The 10901-nt window shown below is 34.0% G+C and overlaps 1 pseudogene; it reads left to right on the top strand.

The window, feature by feature from the left end:
* The first annotated feature begins 8918 nt into the window (after positions 1-8918).
* Positions 8919-9664, top strand: LOC143623868 (auxin-induced in root cultures protein 12 pseudogene; annotated as a pseudogene).
* Positions 9665-10901: the final 1237 nt, after the last annotated feature.

The following is a 10901-nucleotide window of genomic DNA, read 5'->3' as shown; positions in this document are numbered from 1 at the left end:
TAATTTGATCAAGGTCTAGGCCATACCCCCGATTAGGGTCTAAGCCTTTAGAATAATAATATTTTATTTGGGCAGAATCCCTACCTTGCGTAGCTTAATAGATACCTAGACTTTCGGCAGCACTTCCGAACTTGCACGAATATTGGGGTATTCTTGATCTACTTTTCTTGGCACGTAAATCGAGGCAACGATCGGGGGTCGCCGGGTCATGCACGTATTCTGAGGCATAATGTCGAGTTATTTTATGGTGGCACACACTTCGAGGAAAAGTCGGGTATTTGGCACGGGGTACGAGGTTCAACACGCCAAACGATGTTCGGCACACAAAACGATGTAGAGAGAGAAAGTAATTCTACAGAGAGGTGGGGTGGTGTGATGAGAATGAGTCGTGACCGCTCCCTTTAAAAGCTGAAATCGGGGTCCATCGCGATGGTCCATCTTCCTTGGCCGTTGCGTATCGCTATGGCTCAATATAACCAGATCGTGCCACGTGTTGACACGTGTCCTGCCATGTCTGCCACGTGTCGCCACGTGTGGGACACACGTCGTGCGCTGTCAGACCACGTCATCGGGGTACGCGATGATGTAGTGGGTTCTGGTGATCGCGTATCGCGACACCGCCCTTTCTTGGGTTTGATGAGACAGCCATCGCGTAACGCGATGGTCCCTTGGCTATGCCCATTGCGTATCGTGATGGGTTAAGATGTCCGAATTTTTCCATTTTTAGTCCCTTTACTTTTATAACTTGTCATGCTCGAGTCTTACTAGCAATGTCCAAAAATACTAAGGCGGCTCTCAAGCGGCTCGCGGCGATATGAGCGAAGTGCAAAATACGTAGCATCACATTGCGCCCAATGCCCTTCGCCTTCGCCTTCGCCGTCGCCATCGCCATCGTCCTCGTCCTCGTCCTCGCCCAAGCCCGTGCGCGTCAGGTGCTCCGCACCCTCCTCTAGGACCACTTGGTGCATGTTTGGCATAAAAGAATATTAATATGAAAAATATTTTCCTTATAAAGAGCTTCCATTTCTTTAGCACTTTTCATGTGCGATGGGTTCCATTTTTCTTATTTATACCCAAGTGACTTGCTTCCACTTTCTTACATCCTTCCATGTGGGATGGATTTTTCTTTCCTATTTTCTTAATATGGGATGAACTTATTTGTTGAATATTTTATTTCCTTTATTTCTTTTTATTTCCTTATTTAAAATTTTCCCATAACTTATCTTTGAGAATATTTTTGATCCTTCAACTTTCCTAAGCTGTCAAATTAGGATCGAAATTTTGGGGATGTTACATGCGACCACCACCACCACCCTGAACCAACATTATAACTACCAAAGCGAAGTAAGAGTTAACGAAAGAAAATTAGGCCTTCAAATGGCAAATCTTGTTGGATTTATGGACCGATTCGGGTCAAGTCAACGCGGGCCGACCCTGTAATGAGCCGTGAGAGTTACACCAGGGATAACGAACATAGATCTCGCTTAATTAGTTAACCGGGCCAGACACAATTAAACAAGATTAATTTGGTTGATAAGGCTTTTAGTGGAGTGATTGGTCTTAAGGCTCATTGGGTTTAGTGGTGACTAAACCTAGTTTATGCCTATATATACCTTGCATGTTATTACATAATATCCATCCTAAACACACAAGTCCCTTACTACACTAAACCGTAGCCGTCACCAAATATCCGCCCGCCACCCACCAGCCGGACTGTCGCCAGACTATCGCTGCCGCCGGACCGTCGTTGCCGCCGGACTGTCGCCGCCGGATTGCTGTTGCCGTCGCGCTACTACTACTGTCGGACCGCCGTCGTCGCCGCAGCTTTTCTGTCGGACCACCACTGCTCCTCCGAACCGCCTCCGCCGGAACTATTGTGTCGTCCTCCTAACTTCATTCGTTATACCTCCGTGTCTCAACCGGTTATTTATCAACTGAGGTAAACTTAAATACCATCATTTAATGTTTATCTTTGTTTGGATGTTTGACTCGTGCTCGTATTATTGTAACCGTATCCTGCTCGGTTCCGTTTTGATGGTTATTCGTTTTGTTTTCAGCTGCGTTTTGTTGACTTATTAATATGATTAATAATTTGAAACAAATCTTAAAATCGGGTTTAAATCGCTAAACCGTTGACTAACCACCGTTGGAACCCAACAAATCTGAGTTCAAAAAACAAAAGCGAATAACATCAAATTTCATGTGGTACATCTAGATAAAATAACCTGCCTGTATCGTGAGAAACCAACTGTGTGTACAAATTAGCAATGTCTAGGTCTCGAAATCCAGTGAAAATCTTCGTATTCCTAACTGAAGTGTAATCTCGGGATTTCTTATCGGAGACCTGCAAGTTAGGTCACGTAACTGCAAATTAATTTATCAAAAGATAAGATAACTGAAATTAACCAACTTCATTTGAGTTTACGAATATGTTGACGAATCTTGGGAGTGATCCAGTTTGATAAAGTCAACATTGTCAAAGAAAAATAGCTTCTTCAAATGAATTCAAGGCATTTACTTCAAAATCCAAATATTAGATTACATGAACAGGGTCTCTTAAATTCACATCTAATTATATCAAAAAAATTGAAACAATAAACAATAAGCAACAAACAACAAACAAAAACAATAAACAATAAAGAATAATAATAATCAATTCAAAGAAGATAAGTGAATTCAATCAAGGTAATGGAAAAAAACCAAGAAAATCTAATACATGTGTAGCGAACATTACTGTTATGCCACTTCCTTCACTCCTTGATTATCGAACGGACTAATAATCCTTCAATTGACTGAACAGATTGATAAGCAGGTAGAACTTAAAAGAAAACCTTAGCACAGGGTATCTCTTAAATTCACTAGGAATCAAGGGTTTGATAGCAATCAACGGTTTAAGAATGAACCTGGTAGTATCGTGCAGCCATCGATTCACCACCATCACTTTCATCGCCACTGCTCTCTCTCTATATATATGCATGCATGCATGGGTAAAAGATGGAAGATGAGGTAGATCCACGGTGACAACTATCAGATAGTTAAAAAGAAAACAAATAGAAAAACCTTGATTAACACGTATTACACATGTCAGACACGCGGCTTCTAAACAACAACTCACGTGTAGAGGCGATCATGCTTCAATATGTTGTACATGGAGCATGAATACTTGTAAAAGGTTGCTACAGTATAAATTGTCTCACAACACCAATATGCCTTTTAATATAAATATAAATACGTCTTTGAGAAATTGTTTTTAAGTAGTTGTACACCATATGTCACTCTATATAATCAAAGTAGTATATATATATACACACACTAGTTTTTGTCCCTCATAGTATAGGGGTTGTTTAGATTTTTCGTTTCTAATATTGTGAATGTATTTTTTATCATAGTTAATTTATTATACGAAGTTAATAATATACTTGAACCTGTTTTGATTAATTTATGTTAGGTTATGTTCATTTTTTGATGAAACGTTGAATGACTTATCTACTAATCTTATATTTATTTGTTTATGTTCATTTGTTATAATTTGGATATTGTTTTGTGAAACTTTTCATTTAAGTTAAACTTAAAAGAAAAAAGAATCGTGTAACGAAATTCATATTGAAAAATTAAATCAGGGTTTGATTACGGGGTTTGTTTTACATTTTACGTTTCTAATATTTATATATTTTTTTGTATTCTAATTTTATTTATTATAAGGAAATTAATAATATATTTAGGATTTGATGACGAAAAAGTTTCACAAATAAATGAGATATTATAATATATGTCCTTCATTTCTAAGTGAACGTATTCTATGACATAGAAGAAAGTAGCATGTGCATTTTAAAGTCCAACCTTTCCTAATGTCATGTTACCACGAGAATGTCAATTTAAGTAGACAAGCAGTTTGGTATAATAGAACGATTAGGATTGACTTCGATTTCTCAAATACCAATCCTTGTTAAAAAGCTACATGAGTGTAATGAGACCCATGACCCGCTTACTTTTTTTTACTATAAAATTGTTTCATAATTATAAACAATATCTTTTTATTAAATCGGAAATTAATTTTTATTATATCCCTATTTTATATGATTTTCATATAAAAATTAGGTGAGATTAATTCTTAATATAATGAGATGTTATAACTCATTTAATGACTATCTGGGTTTTGTGAGACTCATACCCGTGAATTCGGGTCAAATGCTTGAGAAACCATCATTTACAAATAAAGCAATCCGGTGGCTTAAGAGAAAATATGGAGGTTTCGTTTATATATTTTTAAGATATATATATATATATAGCAAGATTAGAACAAGAAGTTAATATTTCCTAAGAAGTGATTAAGTCCATTGGATTAACTAAAACACATAGGGGTATGATAGTCCATTGAGTTTTTGTTATTTTTGGAATGTATTTATGTAATTTTTGGAATCAATTCAAAGTTATTATAATTTATTATCTCTCTTTCTCTATCAATATAACAACCACCGTTCACATGTCTGCCCCACCATCGTTCACCCGCCAATAACCACCACCACGTCGCAATACTGTGTTTCTCCAACCTTTCTATACATAGCATTAAAACACATCTCCAAAAATTAAAACACACAGCCTACATCGCCATCATGATGACTAGCACAATCACGATTGCAAAAGAAACACACCAACCTTTGACATACACACCAAACATTGGCACAATCGTTGATATACTCTACTAAAACACAACGACATCTATATCACCAACATAAATACTGCAAAACACACCGTAGAAACAAAAAAACAAACAAATCCTTAAAATATCACACAACTTCTTTTAACAACAAAAAACACACCGATGTGTTTCTGTTACAATAAAAAACAAATATAACAAACCGCAAACGGAACCATGTCGATACCCTAGAAATTAGGGTATTTTTAAATTTCTATTAAATCAGTCCAATAAAATGATTGTCTCAACTTTTGTCAATGACAAATACAACAAACCGCAAACGGAACCATGTCGATACCCTAGAAATTAGGGTATTTTTAAAATTTCTATTAAATCAGTCCAATAAAATGATTGTGTCAACTTTTGTCAATGTTTGGTGTGTGGTGTGTTCACCAGAACCATCGCCGATTAAATTTCGGAAAAACGTCTAGCCTAGATTGATTTGCCTGAAAACGCCTAGCCTAGATTGGTTTTGTTGTTATCAAGACTTAGATTTGTTGTCGTCGCAACCATCGCCGATGAAACCATTGGAGAAGGTTGAGCAGCTTTTAGATCTGCGGGTAAATATATACGGAGAAGGGAGCCGATGACCGGAGAATTAAAAATGATGGTGGTTGATGGATGTTGACGGTTATGGATCGTGGGTTTGTGGCGGTGATGGATTATGGGTCTACAACTTTAAAGTGTTTCTCTAACCATTTAAATGTATAAGAAAGGAATGAATGAGATATTTGTGGGTTGATTGATCTGCATATTTATTGGAGAAAAGGACCATAATGACCTTTTTGAAAAAACAAAATTTATATTAAGAATAAAACACATCTTGGTTTTAACCTATAAATAATCTTAGCCATTAAAAGGATTGATCTAAAGGACATAATTTATTCTTACACTTTTTAGACACATCTCACTTTTTATAATAATTAAGTAGAATAATTATATATACATATAGAAAAATTATTTACATCGTAGAGTAGTTATGTGATTACTCTGATGTAATTATATAATTACCCTACATGTATATAAAATTACTCTTGTTGACTCACAAAATTATCACATTAATTTCATTTGTACGTTAACTTTCCACTATCTAACTATTTATACAACTGTCTACCATGAAATCCTACTTTAGCTCAAAGGTTGTTCCCCTCATTTTCTAGAGCCACCAGATTGATTTCTTAATGGAGGCTTCTGATGCGTTTAACCCGAATTCGCAGGTATAGGTCTCACAAAACCCAGATAGTCTTTAAATAGGTTATAACATCTCATTTATTTTTGAAACTCTTTCATAATCAAACAATAATTTTTGCGGGTCATGGGTTTCACAAAACCCAGATAACCCTTAAACAGGTTATAACATCTTATTTATTTGTGAAATAATCCATTAATCATCAAAGAATAATTTCCACAGGTTATGAGTCTTACAAAACCCTAATAGCCCTCAAATGAGTTATAATATCTCATTTATTGGTAAACACTTTCATTATCAAACACTAATTTAATTTATCTCCTTTACATGTTCTCCGTTGGGTCTATCAGCTACATCGCCGGTTAACTTCCTATACTACCCACCATCATTAACTACATTAACGTTCCCTTTTTCATTAGACAATTATTTGTGTTCACGTTTTTTCATTTTAAAATGTCAAAATGCTCGTGTTCGTTTATATTTGTTTGAAAAAAATCTAAAAAACCTACACATCAAAATTGAAAAAACTCAAACTTTAAAAAATATAATAACAAACTAACATATATATATAGAGAGAATCAGGATCATGAGGGAACTTTTTTGAAATGAGAACTATGAGAACCATTTTTAACCACAAAAACCCAAAAATTAAAAAAAAAATCATTAAAAAACCAAAATTCTTATTTTATCATCTCGGTTTCATAAAAAAAACTCGGTTTAGCTAAATTATATACACACATATGTATAATAAATAAATATATGTACATTTACATATTTTTTTGTACACATTTGTATAATTTAAGATAAACGATACTGTACATATGTGTATATTACGTAACTAAAGATTATATAAAATTATACATATGTGTATAATACGACGCTTTTTTAATTTTTTTTATTTTTTTTAATGAAATCGGAATGAAATATAAGAATTTTGGTTTTTTTACTTTTCTGAAATTTTTATTACTTTTTGTTTTATGATTTTTTTAAATATTTTTTTAAAAGTGTTTTTAGTGGTCCAAAATGGTTCTCAAAGTTCTCAATTTGCAAAGGGTTCTCATAGGATTATATATATATATATATATATATATATATGTATGTATTAAATTAAAACAAAACTACGTTAAAAAATAAAAATAAATCATCATAAAATAGCATAACAATTAGAAACAAAAACTTAAATAAAACCCTGAAACACGGGAGGATCATACTAGTATATATATATATACCTATATATATATATATAGGTAAAGGATAAAATACAAAAAATGATTATCGTACATTAGGTGCGCGACACCCTCAACCCTAGATTTCAAAAAACACGCAGTTGCAAATTTGTAAATTATGTCAAATCGTTTCCATGCATTCTAATTAATCGTTGCATCAAATCGACCATCGTCACCACTGCCACTTGCAGACTTACACTTCAATTGATTTTGAATTCAAATAGGCCATTCACAGAAACCCAATTACAGATGTTCCAAATTTGTTCATATGATGGAATCGATGATCAAATTGACGGTCGATTGATAATTGTTTGATGATTATGAGATTATATGAAGTAATTTCAGTGTTCAATTTCGTGTTACAAGTGTTTAATTTTATATATGAACTTCTGAAAGTTTAAAGGTGTTCGTTTAAAGGTCTGAACGTTTAATTTTTTTTTGCATTTTTTCCCTGAACGTTTAAACTTTTAACCTTAAACGCTTAAAGGTTAACATTTGAATGTTTAAGGGTAGGAATTTGGCTTGATCATTTAAACTTTTTGTTTCTGGACTTTTTTGTTAGTTTAGTAGTTCTGAACTTCTAAACTATTTGAACACCCAGAACTTCTAATAATTTGAACGTATTAGTTGAATGTTTAAAGATGTTTAGTTTTGGTCAGAACGTTTAAATGTTCATTTTGGTCAGAACGTTTAAAGGTCTTCAGTTTTGTTCAGAACGTTTAAAAGTAATATTTTGAACTCTAATCAGAGCTCATATACGTTCTACTTCACCAACGAACCGTAACAACTCAATACAAACGGAAATAACACAAACCATATAAATCTCTATGCATTCATGTATATTAAAAAAGCATTCACATCTTAAATAACAAAATGTTGGGTCACGTTAACTACTAGATCAATGAGACCCATTTTATATATAAACAAAAAACAAAACAAATTATACTTGAATTACAATTAATAACTATAACATATTTAATAAGTTAATGTAACATTTAACTTTAATACCTAAACACACCCTACATGAAAAACATACACAAACAATTATTAAAAAAAAAAACTAAAAGTAACCCGCATAACACAAAACTAATATATATATATATATATATATATATATATGGAAAGGATCAAGAGAGAACTACTTCTTAAAGAAAGAACTAGAGAACTAATAATAAACTATTTTTAATTTAATTAAAAAACATTTTTAATTTTTTTTCTTTTATGCTTTTTATGTGTTGTTATTATTCACCACAAAAAAATATATAAATAAAAAAATAAAAAAAAACTCGTTGTAATGCATATATGTAATATATCATTTTTTTTCTTAATGCATATGTGCACTAGTATTTATTTTTATATGTGCGATAGTGTTGATTAGCATATATGCAATTGTTTGTATTGTATATATGCAATAGTGTTATATTATATACAAAAATAAAAAAAAATCGATATAGTTCATATGTGCATTAGTGTTGTATTGTATATATGCGATAGTGTGTATTGCATACAATTGTTAGTGTTGTATTAACATATATTCAATAGTGTGTATTGTATAATGCAATTGTGTTTTATTATATGCAATAAAACACTATTGTATATATGCAATAGACATTAGTGCACATATGCACTACACCGACAAGGGTTTTTTTTTTAATATCAATATCATTTAATTAGAATGAGAAAAGAAAAAAAATCACAAAATATTTTTTTAAAAATAATTCTTTACTAGTTCTCTTTATAAGAAGAATTCTCTCTAGATATCACTATATATATACACATCTCCATATCTTTTTCCCTGCTCATATTTCCAAAACTATTAACATGGCCGTCCTCATCATCATCCTCCTCACACTCTCATCTCAAGTTTTACAATCACCATTGGTGTACTCTCTCGATTGTAAATCACAAAAATTCAAAAACAATAAGGTGTACACTAACTGCATCCAACTACCAACCCTAAACTCCACACTCTACTGGAATTTAACCAAAAAAAAACGCAACCCTTTCAATCGCATTTGTCACACCTCCAGAAACACCCGACGGTTGGATATCATGGGCCATTAACCCCACGAAGACCGGTATGGTAGGGAGCCAATCCCTCCTGGCGTTCAAGGATGCTAACGGTTCCATGATGCTGAAGACCTATAATATTACTTCGTACACCACCTTGGTAGAGGGGAAGATTGTATTCGATGTTCCGGAGTCCAGTGCTGAGTATTCGGATGGGGTTACGAGGATCTTCGCGACGTTAAAGTTGCCGGTGGCGATGACTACGGTGAACCAGGTGTGGCAGGTAGGTGGTGCGGTCTTAGAGGGGAGGCCCGAGGTGCATGCGTTTTTGCCCGAGAATTTGAAGTCTTTGGGTAAACTGGATCTGACCGGTAGTCCACCAACCGGTAGTCCACCCATCGGTAGTCCACCAGTTGGTAGTTCCACCATTGATAATCCTCCCACTAGTTCGTCTTCCACTAATGTGGGAACGTTTTGGATTCTTTTCCTTGTTGGGCTTCTTGTAATCACCAGAAAATAACAAAGTAAATGGCCAGAATAATATATATAATAAAAGTAATCAAATATCTAATAAAACGATCTTCTGTAATTGAATCTTCTTTCATGAATTTTATGTAATAAATTCCAATGTATGGTGCCCAGGGGCGGACCTACATAGTGGTCGTCGGGGTCTCGGGACACCAATATTTTTTAAAATTTCTTTAGAAGTGATATAGAAAAAATTTGAAGGACCCCATATAAATTAGCATTTGTAACCCATATACATATTATATATCTATTCTGGCTGGAAGAAACCCGGTTTTATCTCTGGAGTGTCCCAGGTTCGAGGCTCCTGAACACCGGATTTGCTTATTCCTTTTTTTTTCTAATTTTTAGTCAACTAGTCAATATAGTAATTAGGGTTTTATAAGTTCATCATACTAGTAGAAACAGAAACATAAAAGAACGTTGCTGCCTCAACTCCTCAACACTGCTCAAGCCTCCACCGGCCCACCCCTGCCGCTGCCGCGCTTTTCCGCCTCCAGCCACCCTCTCGGCACTCCTCTGTCGTCACTGCTTTCTTATTTTGCCTCAACTCTCAGGTAATTTTAGGGCTAAAAAAACTTACTCCATATAAAAATGTCCAATTGATTGATTTTATATTGATTTTTATGCAATTATATACTTGGATTGGCAATTGTATGTTGTATATTATTGTTAGATTGTGACTTTGCTATGTTAAAAACTTGACTTTTAGAGTTAATTATGCAAGAATCATTGAAAAGAATGGGGAAAATGTTTGAAGATGGGGGTATTGTTTATAGATTTAGAGATGAGCCATGCTATGGAGTTAGGGTTTGAGGAGAGTAGCACGGGTTGATCGTGCAAAAAACGGTTCATTTTAAGAATGTTTCAATTTTGGTCGGGTCAAAACGATTTTTTATTTTATTTTAATTTTGTTCGGGTCGAAACTGGCTTTGACCTCTAGACTCTTGTTGAATTGAGTTGTTTTATGAAAGAAAAACATAAGTTAAATAAGCATAACTTAAATGGTCTAGCTATTTACATGTTGAGTATCTTTAACGAGTATCTTTACTATTTTGAATGATATAGCCCAGTTTTTTTATTGAGAAACTTCACACAAACAGAATTTGTAATGTTTTCTCTTATCGTTTCGAATGGCATCGTATTTTGTGTGTTTTATTGTAATGATATTGTTTTTTATTATGTTTCTCGGCCGACCCCACCCAAACAACGACCGACCAAAAAAATTTGAACGGCGAAAATAATGGGACCCCAT

Source organism: Bidens hawaiensis, unplaced genomic scaffold (assembly GCF_021521415.1).
Source record: "Bidens hawaiensis isolate Kalapana, Puna unplaced genomic scaffold, B.hawaiensis_p1.1 tig00003570_1, whole genome shotgun sequence".
Taxonomy (NCBI): domain Eukaryota; kingdom Viridiplantae; phylum Streptophyta; class Magnoliopsida; order Asterales; family Asteraceae; genus Bidens; species Bidens hawaiensis.
The sequence above is the reverse complement of the archived record's forward strand: the minus strand, read 5'-3'. Positions and strand labels throughout refer to the sequence as shown.